The sequence below is a fragment of the Tamandua tetradactyla genome, chromosome 4, assembly GCF_023851605.1.
Source record: "Tamandua tetradactyla isolate mTamTet1 chromosome 4, mTamTet1.pri, whole genome shotgun sequence".
Lineage (NCBI taxonomy): Eukaryota > Metazoa > Chordata > Mammalia > Pilosa > Myrmecophagidae > Tamandua > Tamandua tetradactyla.
This window is the reverse complement of record NC_135330.1, coordinates 76,643,645-76,657,838: the sequence shown is the minus strand read 5'-3', so window position 1 is coordinate 76,657,838 and position 14,194 is coordinate 76,643,645. Positions and strand designations below refer to the sequence as shown.

At 41.9% G+C, this 14,194-nt stretch overlaps 1 protein-coding gene and 1 pseudogene across 8 annotated transcripts in view; both read left to right on the top strand.

The window, feature by feature from the left end:
- ESRRG (estrogen related receptor gamma) overlaps nt 1-14,194 on the top strand; it is a 625,071-nt gene that overhangs the window by 166,009 nt on the left and 444,868 nt on the right. The gene's annotated exons all lie outside the window — the stretch shown is intronic.
- On the top strand, nt 9,711-11,673 carry LOC143681087 (large ribosomal subunit protein uL11 pseudogene; annotated as a pseudogene).

Genomic DNA, 14,194 nt, shown 5'->3' with positions numbered 1-14,194 from the left:
ATTTAAAAATAACAACTTAAAAGGTTCATAAATAAAGACATAAAAGGCATTTTGACATTTAATACAAAAACAGTATTTTGATGAACTGGGTAAAAATGAATCACAGACATATGGATTACATATTTCTTATAGTATGTGCCTGAGTTTTAAAGTTGAGGCAGTGGAAATCTGGCAAAATATTTTTGGGGAATTTGCTCTATATACTATTTAAAAAGAGGTGAAGATGTACTCCAGACTGCTTTGATTGCTTGTGACATTGAATTTGATAACTTTTGATTTGCGTAAAAGAGATTCTTGTGAAACAGCTCAATCTGTCCCTGTGTCGTAAAAGTGAGCTGTTGGAGACAGTGTACATCAACTCATTTGGTCACATAGTCAAAAATATGGCTTACTGGATGCTTGCTGAGTGTCAGGCTCAGTACCAGTCATGGGAGGGGGGAACCTAAATGGCTAATATGAACTATGACCTCTGCTTTCCTGTGAGGGGTAGACAGGTGTAGGAAGAGCTCAAGAATTTCTTGGTATTCCAAGTACTTTGGGATACATAAAACAGACTACTTCTTGAGTATCTAGAGTGTGGCAGTCACTGGGGTAATAACGTTACATTCATTATCACATTTGTTAAAACTCTGTAAAATAGGGAGGATTATTATTTCCATTTTATGGATGAGGAAACTGAGGCACAGAGACTAAGCGATTTGTTAAATGGTGGTGGCATTCAATGAACCATGTCTCCTGCATTCGTACCCTTATAGAGTTTCTACCCCTTGAGTCTGGGATGGCCCTTTGACTCACTTTCAGGAATAGATTGTAGCAGAAATGACACTGTGCAAATTCTACATCTAAGCCTTAAGTGTGACTGGCAGCTTCCACTTTTGTGGTCTTAAATGCCCCAGGTCACCAGGTTATGCTGCTGGAGCGACCATGATGTGAGAGCATATAGGAGATGCACGGAGAGGAAGAGGCCCGGAGACTATGGGGGAGGGGGAGAAATGAGGGGGTGGAGAGAGAGAGAAAGAGAGAGAGAGAAAATTAGCCACAAATCCCAGCCAGCAGAGCCAGTAGATTGCAGCCAAGTGAGGGACCACTGGTTAGACTGGTATAGAAATGGTAGAGCTGAGCACAAGCCAGAATGTAGAATTGTGAGCCGTTATGATGGTTGTTTTTAGCCATTAAATTTTGGGTGGTTTGTTACCTAGCAAAAGACCAAATGAGTGGTTGAGTGAGGTTTGGACAAGTTGGTCTAACTCTAAAACATACTCTTTCTCACTGCGTTTGCTCAGAGAGGGGGAAGTCCAGTGCCATTTGAATACCTCTCCAAATAGTCTGCATCTAGTCTCCGGGACTCTACTGAGATAGTAGCAGTCAATTATGCTTTTCAACCGAGAAGCATAGGGCAGCTTTCTAACTGATGTGAGTGCACAGCTGATATTTTAAAAACAAAGAAACAAAATCATTGCAGGAAATAACTGCATTGTCAGGATGACCAGATGGCGGGGATTTACAGTCTTTAAAAGGGCAGACCTTTTAGTTAACATCCAAAGAGAGATATTTTAAAAGTGAAGAGACATTATACGTTTTAATATGGAATATATAAAAATATACTTCACAAACTGATGCTGAACTAAAAGCCTATTTCTGCTATGACACCATCATCATCTCACTGATATTACTTTACCTTTCTGTGCTTTTATTTTTCTTTCTATAAAAAGGCAATAATTATCATTATTACTAGTTTCCCTACTCAGAGATATCAAAAGGACACTGAGAAAAAGTAAAGAAAGTGTTTTAAACACCTTAAATAAAAGATGCTATATACTACATAAGAATCTACTTTCAGAAAAAAGTAGTTATTTTTCCCACATTGATCCCTACAAATTCTATATTGATCCAAAAAAGCTAAATGACAGGAAATGAATAATAAGTATAGCTCTGCGTCGATGTCATATATAGACATATATGTGGCAAATATAACCAGAATGAAATGAAGGCAATAATGAGAAATTGCTTAAAGGAAGTGATAAAGAAATTACTAAACTCATATTTGACCATTAAAAAGTTAGTCTGCATCTGACATGAATGAATTGCAAAAACGAAAAAGTTAGAAGTCTCTTTACTTTGTACTTTAGAGGAAAAGGAAACCTACTAGTGACATAGAACCCATCCCTGGGGCTTCTTGCTGCATATACCCTGAAATGTAGTAAAACAGAGAAAGCACAAGTAGCTGGCCCAAAATTCTCACTCCTAATACTCCCTGGGCAAATGCTGTGCAAATGTTTGTATTGACTTTATTTAGAATTATCCCAACTAATAACTGATGTTAATGAATTCTTCTCTTTCGTTTGGGAGTTTATGAAGTGAACACAGGCAGGGACTTTAAAAAGTACACAAGTGTGACACACACCTATACACACAGGGGATGTTATGAACGGTGACATAAAACAAATGGTGATCAAAAGCTATGAAACGGGGGCAGCACGCAGCAGTCAGGGAGAGTTGAGGGTCCCTGGCTGATAGCACAGGGGAGCACTTGAAAGGATAATTTTCTGGCAAGTCGACGTTTGAAGTGATGTCATCCTTTTTATTTTCTCAACTCAATTGCTTCTCTGAAGCTGATTCTTTCCATTTTGATGAGGAGCAAAAATATTACATCAAAGGTTAATGCCTGAATTGAGGCTGAAAGGGAGAGGGGCCTGGAGTGAGGGGCAGGTATGTGTGTGGGCACACATGCACACGCATACTCTGAGGTAGAGAAAGCAAGACGCACAACTAAACTTTACTAAAACAACGATATAAAGAAAAATAGCCGTCTTCCTCCCTAGACAAACAATCCATGAGATCACCTCGAATTTGGATGTGAGTTGCCACACTGCATACCAGCGAGGGTACTGTCACTGGCTGTTTCCTTTGCATGCTTGAGGATTGTAACCATGTGAGGAAAGGGGTACGGTGGGCCCCATTGGCTCTCCCAGTCCACGCAGCTAGCTCCTGAGCTGCTGAAGCAGTCGTTACTGGTTTCTGCTCTCAGCATTGCCATGAGTTGGCCCAACAGTGCTATTTTCCTAGTCCTCTTTTGGAGATGATTTTGTGTAGCTCTCCCCCTGTGTCCTGTGCAATAACAGTAGTTCGCATTTCTCCTTGCAGGCAAGTAGACATTTCTGGGTTTTTTAAGCTACACTGACTCTTCTGGGGTGATGGTAGATTGGCTTTCTTGGTACCAGTACAATTTGCATGGCGAAAGACCGCTGGGAGAAAAGCACAGAAGGACCCTTTTCCCTTTTCCCCTGCATCCCATCTGCAGCCTTCGTTAGGACAGTACGAGTTATGGTTGTTCTTCCTCAGAGCTGTTCTAGGTGGGGCAGCCTGTTTGGCCTCCTCAGGCCCCCTGAGATGCGAGTGGGTGAGGAGCAGCTTGGCCGCCAGTGATTCTTTCCGAGGCAGGGTAGGGCTCCCTCTGCCTCTCTGGCTTCCCGGTCCTCTTCACGTGGCCCCAGAAAGGGGTCAACCAGAAGCTTCCTACTTATCAACCAACAGCCGGTGCCCCTGTCGCTCTGTGAGGAGCTGTGGCAGTGTCCAGCGTCCAGGTCAAGAGGAACTGAATAAATGAAAGAGATGCAGCGGAAATTCCCATGTTTACCGACCAAAAGACGAGGGAGAAGTTGGGACCTAGTACGCATACTTTTTCTCCCAGTTGTGGCTAGTAGGCTTCTCCCTGCAGTCTCTGCAGCCCGGGGCAGACCGCGGTGGCGCAGGGGCAGAGTTCTTGCCTGCTGGACTGGAGACCCAGGTTCGATTCCCGGAGCCTGCCCATGCATGAAATAATAATAATAATAATAATAATAATAATAATAAAATAAATAAAATAAAAAATAAATCCCTCCCAGGCAAGCCACAGTAGCTCAGCAGACAGGTTCGATTCCCAGTGCCTGCCCATGCGAAAAAAAAAGAAAAAAAGTTGAATAAGTAAATAAATCCCTGTCATCCTTGGATCATCTTCTCAGAACCTGGATCTTCTGGGTGGGGTAAGGAAAGAGGCTTTCCGAGGTCTGAGAGAATGTGGTCCCTCCTGTCTCCTGAATGCTTATGGCCTCCATTGAGGGAGTATTTATGAAGTCCGGGCCCGAAGGGCGGCGTGAGCGCCCCCCCCCCCCCCCATGGACGGTGGACGGCCGTCTGTCTGCCGGACCCCGCGGTGAGCGCCCGGCGCGTGCTGGCCCCGACACCCCGCGGCCCGCTGGCTATCCCCGGCCCGCCACGCGGTGGGCACCGCTCACCTGGGGCCCTTTGGAGAGCCGGAGAGCTGGGGGTGCAGCTGACACTCAGACGGGGCTGCCGGGTCGAGCCCTGTTTCAGGTTGAGTGATTCTCCCCCAGAAAAGCAGACAGTTTTAGGAAAATTGCAGGGCCACTAAGGGTTTGGAAGAAAACCACCTCTTGGCGATGTGCTTAAATGACAGTTTGGAATAAGTGAGCATTTTTTATAAGAAACCTTTTATTTCATCTGTGCTGTGAAGTTCATCTGATAATATTAAATGTGCGAGGCTATGCTGGAGTCAAGTATGCATATGGATATGCTGCTGCTACTACTACTACTAATAATAGTAATAATAAACCTGAGAATTTTCCTCTTCAGGGAACATGGCAAATATTTATTTATTAATCCCCCGTGTCAGAGCTGAGATTAGAACTCACACTTTTGCATGCCAACTGATTCACTTTATCTTCGGATGGTAGCAGAGATCACGGAAATAGTAGTACAGGAAGGTAGTGTAAGGTTAAAAGAGAAAGGGAAGGGCAGTTAATGTGATTTTTAAGAGCTTGAAATAGATATGTCTTAAGACCAACTGGAATAAACTTTTCTGGCACTTTCCATGTTGTTATTTCTGCTTGCGAAAAGAATGCATTGTTTGTTTTTTTCTCATCCTAATTCCTCAGAGTATGACCATGAACCTTTCGAAGTCGTAAAAGGATAAAAATCATATAACTACTGGTGAGTAAAATTTCTCAGGCTTCTTCAGTAATCACCTCTATTAACAGTGACATCCTGTGTGTAGAGTTTATTAGCACACACAGACTGTATCATTCAGTATTCACAATCACCTTTTGCAGTACCAGCACAGATATTTTTATTCCCATCTTAGAAGTAGGAAATTTTAGGCTCAGCACAGTTATCGAGGACCAAGGGTGAATAAGTTTGGAAAAAGTATAGAGTCAGTGCTCAAATCCATTGTCTTGTCTTGACTCCCAAGATGCAATCTGCTGATCATGTGGAACAAAAATGGCACCTTAAAAATATATAAAGATTAAATATAATGTTCTATATACTTTGGCATGATTAGAAAAAATTATATATCCTTCATAGGCTCATCTCGTGATTTTTTTAATAATGATTGTGGTAGCATCAGTGAGTGTAGAATTGAACATGTAGTAGGTACTTATTTAATTGAACATAATTACGTATTATTTACTAGAATGAATAGAATTTTAAATGTGCTTAGGGGCAAGGCAGACAGAAAAGAGGTTGCCTTGAATGAAGGTATGTATTTATCCTCCAGGTATTTTAAAAATATAAATAAGTGTGGGAAAATATAGGCTTTGAATTAGCCGAGGCCTGGATTTGTGTTCTACCTCTGCCACTTGTAAATGGCTGTAAGACTTTGGACAAATTGATGTACTTTGTCCAAACCTTTTTTTCTCAACTGTAAAATGATGAGTAAAAGACCTACTAGATAAAATAATGTGTACTGGATAAACGGATGCCGAATAAGTATGTATAAAGCATATTCTCTTTTAAAAGCATTCAATAAATAGTTCCTACTAATAGACAAAAACAACTACTATTAGTAGTTCCTACTAATAGACAAAATGGTATATAGAGCTACCATTATGCTGAAGTAAGTAGTTACCTGTGCTTAAGTATATGCTTCTTAATTGTTTGTACACATGTCTACAGTCTCATATTTTTCTTAGCAGTTTTCTTTGTAATTCATCTTTTTCAGGGCTCAATTCATATCACTTTGCGTAGGTGAGTGGTTAATAAAGTAAAAATCCTGTTAAGGAGTGGCTCGCTTTGCACATTCAGTTCACTCCAGGTCAAATAGTCTCTAAATAGTAATGTATAATGCACCTCATCATTACAAGTAAAGCATTGTCTGCCCCATTTCCTGACATCAAGAGCATAATAATATTCTGTCAAACCTATTCAATGGTGTCCTATTTATTAGAAATGCCAAATTTTCATCCTCTATCCAGTCCTATGACTGGTGCTGAAGTAATGTGAATTACTTTTGTTCAGGTCAAGGCCTTTGTGACAATGTAGTGAAAGTTTCAAGGAAGGTGGTAATGACGGATTTTCCTTTAATTTGTTGGAGTGCTTGCAATAAAACTAATGAATGGAAAGGACTGAACATTTTCAATTAGCTGCATATAGTAAAATCCTAAAAATAATTAGTGGCTGAGATGGTGTGCAGTTATTTTAAAATACTGTTTCTGGTTTGTAAGATCTTGGTTTAGTTTGCTTTGGAATCAAGCCATTTGGGAGAGAGAAAAACCTACAATGTGTGTGCATGTGTGTGTGTGTGTTTGCATGTTTCAGCAGAGCTTTTCCATTTCCATGCAGTAGGATAATAATAGATAGTAGTTGAGATCTTTTAGTGCTTCCTAATTTCACGAAGTTCATTTGTTCCTACTAACTCATTCTTTGCAACAACATTTTGAGTATCATTATTCTATTTATTTTGTTTGTTTGTTTTTTACATGGGCAGACACTGGGAATCAAACCCGAGTCTCCAGCATGGCAGTGAGAACTCTGTCTCCTGAGCCACCGTGGCCCACCCCTATTCTATTTTAATAGGTTGTATATTATTGAGATAATCCCTAAAATAAAGAGAATCAAGGATTTAAGCTAAATCCTGTCATCTAAATCTCTGCACTTTTTCCTGTACAAAATACATGTTTCTGTTGTTGTTGTTAGTTGTGTGTGTGTGTGTGTGTGCATGGGTCAGGAATCAAACCCAGGTCTCCCACATGGCAGGTGAGCATTCTACCGCTGAACCACCCTTGCACCTCATGTTTCTGTTTTGATGTTGTTGTTCATTTGTTTGCTGTTGTTGACGGTGGTGGTTGTGACACGTGTGCAAAACTTCACTATTTTAGATTTAATCACATTTATCTTTCACCAGATGTCAGTTCAACAGATAGTTCATTCTGCTAACATTTATTGAGTGCCTATAATTTGAGTCCCCAGCATATATAGGTGTCGCCCTCACCTTTAGGAAATCAAAGGCTGAGCTCCTTATTCTCAAGGAGCATATAGTTTAATTTCTAGTGTCAGATCTATCCTGCCTAGTTTTGCTTTTTGGAAATGGGTTGCCATCTGTGGTGCTGTGGGTTGGTAACTCACATCACCAATGAGCTCCTGTACTCTTACTTTCTTAGAGAAAGGTTGAGGAGTTATTGGTCAACACTGGATTGTATGTGTTCTTGATAGAGGCTTAATAGCTATTGACGTTTTATAAATTAGGCTGTTCCTCACGAATGTTATCTCATTGTTTGCCCTTGGTAGCCCAGTGAAATATCTAACATTACCCCCATTTTAGAGATGAAGAACCTGTCTTCACGAGGTCACGGGGCTGGAGCTCATTTTTCCTATCTGTAGTGTGGCCTCATTGAAGATTTCTCAGAATTTCTGCTTATGTACTCCCAAAGCAAAAGACCACGAATACGTACATGGGGGCATGTGAGAGTTTTCCTGAAATGGCCATTAGACATCAAGACACTTGTTTTACATCTCTGCTTCATCTGTAGTATGCATGTAAATTGTGCATTGTGCTCCATAACGTACGTTTTAATATATTTAAAAAAAATGGTTGCCCCAAAACCAAATCAGAGACTAAAAATCTAAGCTACCAAGGATGCCTCATGTTTTTTTCTGGGGGTACATACCCTATGGCACACTGCCACGTACCGAAAAGGTTGCTATTCCATGCATCACAAGGTTATGTGATCTTGTATTTTGCTCATTATTTCAATTTGTCTTTACTTTTCCTTTCTCTTTATCTAATTTGCCATCTCTTACCTTATTCCAAGGTGATTTGAGGGGGCTCTCCTACAGACCTATGATACAATACAATATAAAAACATCTGAAAAAGACTGGATGAAAGAAAAAGTAGGCTGTCTTAGCAAAATTACATGTGGGGGTTGGGGTGTGTGTGTGACTATTTTATGGTCCTGCAGATTTGCTAGAAATAGGCAACTGATTTGGTCTCTAAGCTTCCTCCCAGCCCACTCCTTCCTTGTCCTATACTTTTCCCTTGTCTGTATAATCAACACTTAGGGAAGCCAGGTTCCCCTGGCCCTGAAGTCTGAGGGAAATGTCTCCTTTGGATCCACCAAAGGTAGACACACTCTGTGATTGCCAGTCCCATGGAGAAATCCCTAGAGAGTGTCACATGGCAGCCTATTGCAGCATCTCTCAGGAAAGCTGGAGGATATGAGACCAAAATGCAGTGTGACTGCGGCAATCCTCAACCCAGGCTTTCGACCTGTAAGCCCACTGTGATTTTTGACGAGGATGTATTAAACTCTTGTTTCTTTTTCATCCAAATAACATTCCGGAGAGAGTTGAGAGAAAATTTATAATAATATTTTCACTGTAGTGTTTTTCTCATTAGGAGAGAAAATGAATAAGTTGGAATTTTAATGGTGAGCCTTTTTAATAGCAGTCCTTATGATTTATTATTCTCCTTGGGATTTTATTCACAGTTTTAAAATCTTAATAAAAGAAACATAAAAAAAGAAGTTTGGCTTCTCCCTGTGGAATAAGTTTTAACGTGAGAGAAGGACACATTTGCACAAGGGACTCAGAAAAGGTGATCTTGATCCTTTGTGCCTTCCTTTTGTTAGGTGGATGTGAATGAGAGCTAGCAATAAGAAATAACATAAATATGCTGTTCTAGTTTGCTCGCTGCTGGAATGCAATATATCAGAAATGGAATGGCTTTTAGAAGGGGGAATTTATTAAGTTGCAAGTCCACAGTTCTAAGGTCACAAAAATGTCCCAACTAAAGCAAAGCTATAGAAATGTCCAATCTAAAGCATCCAGGGAAAGATACCTTGGTTCAAGAAGGCCAATGAAGTTCAGGGTTTCTCTCTCAACTGGAAAGGCACATGGCGAACATGGCGACATCTGCTAGCTTTCTCTCCAGGCTTCTTGTTTCATGAAGCTCCCCCAGGGGCGTTTTCCTTCTTCATCTCCAAAGATCTCTGGCTGCGTGGGTTCTCCTTGTGGCTCTCTTTCTAAAGGGACTCTCTCCAAAATGTTTCCTCTTGGAAAGGATTCTAGGAAACTAATCAAGATACACCTGGAATGGGTGGCGTCACATCTCCCTCTAATCAAAGGTTAATGCCCACACTTGGGTGAGTCGCATCTCCATGGAGATAACTTGATCAAGTTTGCAACATACAGTACCGAGTGGGGATTTAAAGAAACAGCTGCCTCCACAAATGGATCAGAATTAAAACGTGACTTTTCTAGGGTACATGATCCTTTCAAACCAGCACATATGCTAATTGGCGTTATTCGGAGCAAACAATTAGTTAAAAGTTTTGATTTGGGGTGAGGGGGATCTCAGATTATACACTATTTTAAAAACACACACCTTAGAGGGTACAAATTTCTTCGGTTGTCCCGCATCTAGCCCCGTCCGACAGCAGCCGCCTCCAGCATGCCGCCTGGGTTTGACCCCAAGGAAATCAAAGTGGTGTGCCTTCGGTGCCAGGTCTGCCTTGGCCCCCAAGATCGGTCCCCTCAGTCTGTCTCCGAAAGAGGTTGGTGATGACATTGCCGAGGCCACTGGTGACTGGAAAGTCTGCGGATTACGGTGAATCCGACAATTCAGAACAGACAGGCCCAGATTGAGGTGGTACCTTCTGCCTCTGCCCTGATCATCAAAGCACCCAAGGACCCACCCAGAGAGAGGAAGAAGCAGAAAAACATTAAGCACAGTGGAAATATCACTTCTGATGAAGGTGTCATCATTGCCTGACAGATGCGACACTGATCTTTTCAGATCTCTCTGGAACCATTAAATGGGTTCTGGGGACTGCCCAGTCTGTGGGCTGCAAGGTGGGTTGCAGCCACCCTCATGATGTCACAGATGATATCAAGCGGGATTGCCCTTCTAGCTAAGAGCTTCAAAAGGAAATACTTCAATAAAAGATCATTTGACAGCAAATAAATACATAATAAAAATATACACTATGCACTGCTTGTTTAGCATATGTTGTATACATAGCAGCAAACCCATCAGCATTCCAAGTCTATGGATACAGGGTTCCTCTCCTGGGCGTGGGAGACTTAGGAAGGGCAGGGAAGCTGATGGCTCAGTGAAGCGGTTAGAGGGGAAAAGGAAGGGGTTATTCCTTGGCTCTTCAGGTCGGCCAACAGCAGTGATGAAAAATTAGGCTGGACCGCACACACCGTACTTGTTCAGTTTGAAACAGGCTCACAAATTGCTGCAAAGCCCTTGCTGTTCCTTCACAGACCTTTCGCAGTTCCAGACATTTGATCACAAATGCAGCATCTCCTCTCTAATGCTGTGCAGGTTGATAAAACAGTTGCCGAGCCGGAATCCCTAAAGAAATTATTAATTATCTGGTTAATGTGCATCAGGCTGTGGGAGTGTGAGATTAATCACCAGCAGTGGGATGAGTTGCTGAAGTAGATTTTGGTTTTTTGTTTCCTGTCACTCGGTAATGGCTTTTCCTTCCTTCACCATCAGGTGAACAGGTGCAGAGATGCTGTATTTTCATTTTCCCAGAGTCAGTAACAGCCGGTGGCCAGGCAATGCCTTTTCCTCAGTACTGCTGCATGAGCAGTTTGCAATGTGGGGTATTACCTACTCAGAATATTCCAGCTCTTGGAGATTCTCCCAACGTGACAGGTCTTACCTCAACTTTCTCAGTGTTCAAAATTGCACACTCATGTGTAAAATTGCACAGCCATACATACACCCTTGCATACACACTATACACACGTATGAGGGCAGGTATAAGTGTAGGATAAAAACGTTTAGTGGTATTCTGAATCCACACGTAATCTCATTTCTGTCTTCGGAATCATGTTTCTTATTCTAAATGGGAAAGAAGAAGTAAAAAAAGAAGATGAGTTTCACTCTTTCTGTAAGAGGGAAAGAAAGAATGAGAAGTTTCTCATTATCAAAAGAATGGTCATTTGATAATGAGTGATGTAACGCAGATTTTGTGGGAATTCTTTGGATTCTTCTGGATCCTTGGATCCGGAGTCCTAAGAACATTTATTGAGAGTTCAGCAGTTTTTCTCTTTTAGTTCGGAAAATAAAAGGGAATGAAGGGACATATATAATGAGAAGGCAGTGTGATGTAGCCGATTCCAATAAGTAAAATGTCTGAAAGATAAAATAAAGGAAAGTATTCTGTTTTATTCCTTCCTAGCTCATACTCTTCTAATCCTCAAATTGTTTCTAAATCTTCAGAAACTTCTTTAGCAAATACAGTGAGTATTTGTAATTAATTTTCATATAATAAATAAATATTTATGGAGATTCTACCGATTTCCAGCTACTGCTGGAGTTACAGTGGTGCTGGGACGGACAAGGTCCATGCACCTCCAGACCCCAAAGTCTGTTGAGGGGGTTGGTTATTAAATAAGTAAATAGAGCTAGATAGAATTTATAGCGTTCCACATGGTGGTAAGTGTTGTAAAGAAAATAAAATGAGGCTATGATAGAGAATGGCTGGACTGTCAGAGAAGGATTTAATTTTTAGGGATGGTCTTTCAGCCACTTGCTGAATACCAAGAAGATGCCAGTTGTGTGCAGATTCAAGGGCAGGATGTTACTGGCAGACAGGACAGCAAGTGCAGAGAGGTCTTGAGGTGGGGGTGAGGAATTGGTTCAAGGAGCAGGATAAAAACCCAACACAGGGCGGGCCACGGTGGCTCAGCCGGCAAGAATGCTCGCCTGCCATGCCAGAGGACCCGGGTTCGACTCCTGGTGCCTGCCCATGTTTAAAAACAAAAAACAAAAAACACAGCAGCAGCCGGCTGAACGAGGGAGTGTCTGGACGTGAGGTTTGTGAGGCAAGCAGAGACCCGATGTCTTTCAGCCTCGTGGATCCAGTAAGGAGTGGGCAGCTCATTCTGTGGGTGAGGGGCTGCCACTAGGGGCTGGTTGCACAGCGTGGGTGGAAGAGCTCAAATTTGATTTAAATACCGTCCCTGCCATATCCCTCCCATCTTTACACCAAAGACAAAGAGAAATTATTGGATTTTCATGAAAATTCTGAAATGACTCTGGTTTGGACGAAATCAAATGGCATTTTGTGTGGATGGCATTGAAATGGACGTCACCGGCATTATCTGCACGGTGTCCTTAATCTCATTTCAGGTGAGGAATTTCCCTTGAGCAGTTCAGAAGAGGGTAGCATTCTGTTGCGTGAATTCCCTTTATATCTCTCTTCAGTGCTAAGATCCCGGAAATTGCTTAAAGCCCCGGAATGCCTGCCTTGTCATAAACTTCCAGGCAATTGCTGGGGTTTGCAGCCATGCCAAATGCAGATGACCCATTTGTGTTTCTAAAATCTGGACCTGCCTCATAGTCCTGCGGTTACTTGGAGGGGCGCTGGTATTAAGCAGCCTTCTGGGTTTCTCGAGCATCACATCCCTTGTGTTTGGGTGTTGCTCCTTCTCTTAGGGCTTCCTGAGCTCCCTCCGATAAGTAAAGCCAAGTTTACTTTGTTAAGCTCAGCAGTTCCCAGCAGTAAAGAGATAAGAAGGAGGAAAAATAAGTATCTTTAGGAGGAAAAGAAGCTGTTTCTGCTTATAATGGGCACTAAGTATGCTTTTTAATGACTTTGTTTAATTTTAGCAATCTCACACTACATTTACCAGACAATCCAGAATATCCCATAAACTTGGAAGTTTACCATAGGGTTTGATTAAGCTACTTGTCTCTGGCAGAACCATCTTAGTCTGCAGGTTAAATAGCCTGACCTATTTTAGAAGCGTAAATTGCAGTGTGCCATCCTTGACAGGGATTATTGTTGTTTATTTAATTTAGAGATTTTAAATTTCAACTCTAAATCGGGGGTGATTGTATTTGCATTAAATACTATCACTTGTTTTCTTTGCTTGAGTCTTCATGAGTCATTTCCACCTTTTTGTGCTTTACTGACATCATCTTTAATACTCACAGCAACCTTGCAAGGTAGGTTTGTTACTGTCCTTGTTTTACAGAGGAGAAAACAAAACTATACAAAAATATAGCAACTTGCTCAGAGAGGATCGAACCCCAGACTCTTCGCACCGGGTCCACTGCCTTCTTTGAGCTCTGGGGCTCTGTTCAGCCCTCCTGGAAGCACGTACTCAAGTATTAAAAAATGAGCAACCCTGGATCCTGCGTAGAGTTACTTCTTGTCCTTGTAATAAAATAATGGTTAGCACCTGGTAGCAGCAGTCTTAGTTGATTGGCATTAATGACATGTTAAGTGGCATTTAGTTTAACCAAGGCGTCTGTTGTCCTCATCCTCAATCCCTGAAGGCACTTTTTACTTTCCCTACTGGAATTTTCTTTAACTCATCTCTGGGTCTTTCTCCAAATGAGGCTCAGTCTATCCCCTGAGCCAGGAGGGACCAGCTGCGCAGGGTTCTGCTGCCTGCCATTGCCTCTGTGACTCACTTTCTCACCTCCATTGCTTACAGCTGGGGATCAGAGCCTAGCATATTACTTCAGAACTATAATGTAGTTCTTTCTGTTCTCTGCTCCATAGGGCTCCCTCTACCCACACTCACAACCATGCGTATCTATGCAAATACAGTCAATCGCTTACACGCAAGCACACACCCATCTTTTTACCTCAGTGCCTCTTAACTTATAAAACGAGATTGTCCCTGGTGCTAGAAAAATCATAATCTTTCCAAAAAGTACTCCATGAAAGAATTGCATTCTGGGTAATGTCTCACATGGACCTTTCCCGTGACAGGAGTTTGCCGCAGTACAGTACTGTGCTGCCTTGGTAAGGTATACTTGGTGATGTGGGCCGTGGACACACACCAGGCAAAGATACAGAATAAGATATGTTTTACAGAGCTCACAGAAATGCTTAATGCAGACACACACACTCGCATACAATTATACCTGGGTGAAATGATCCCTTA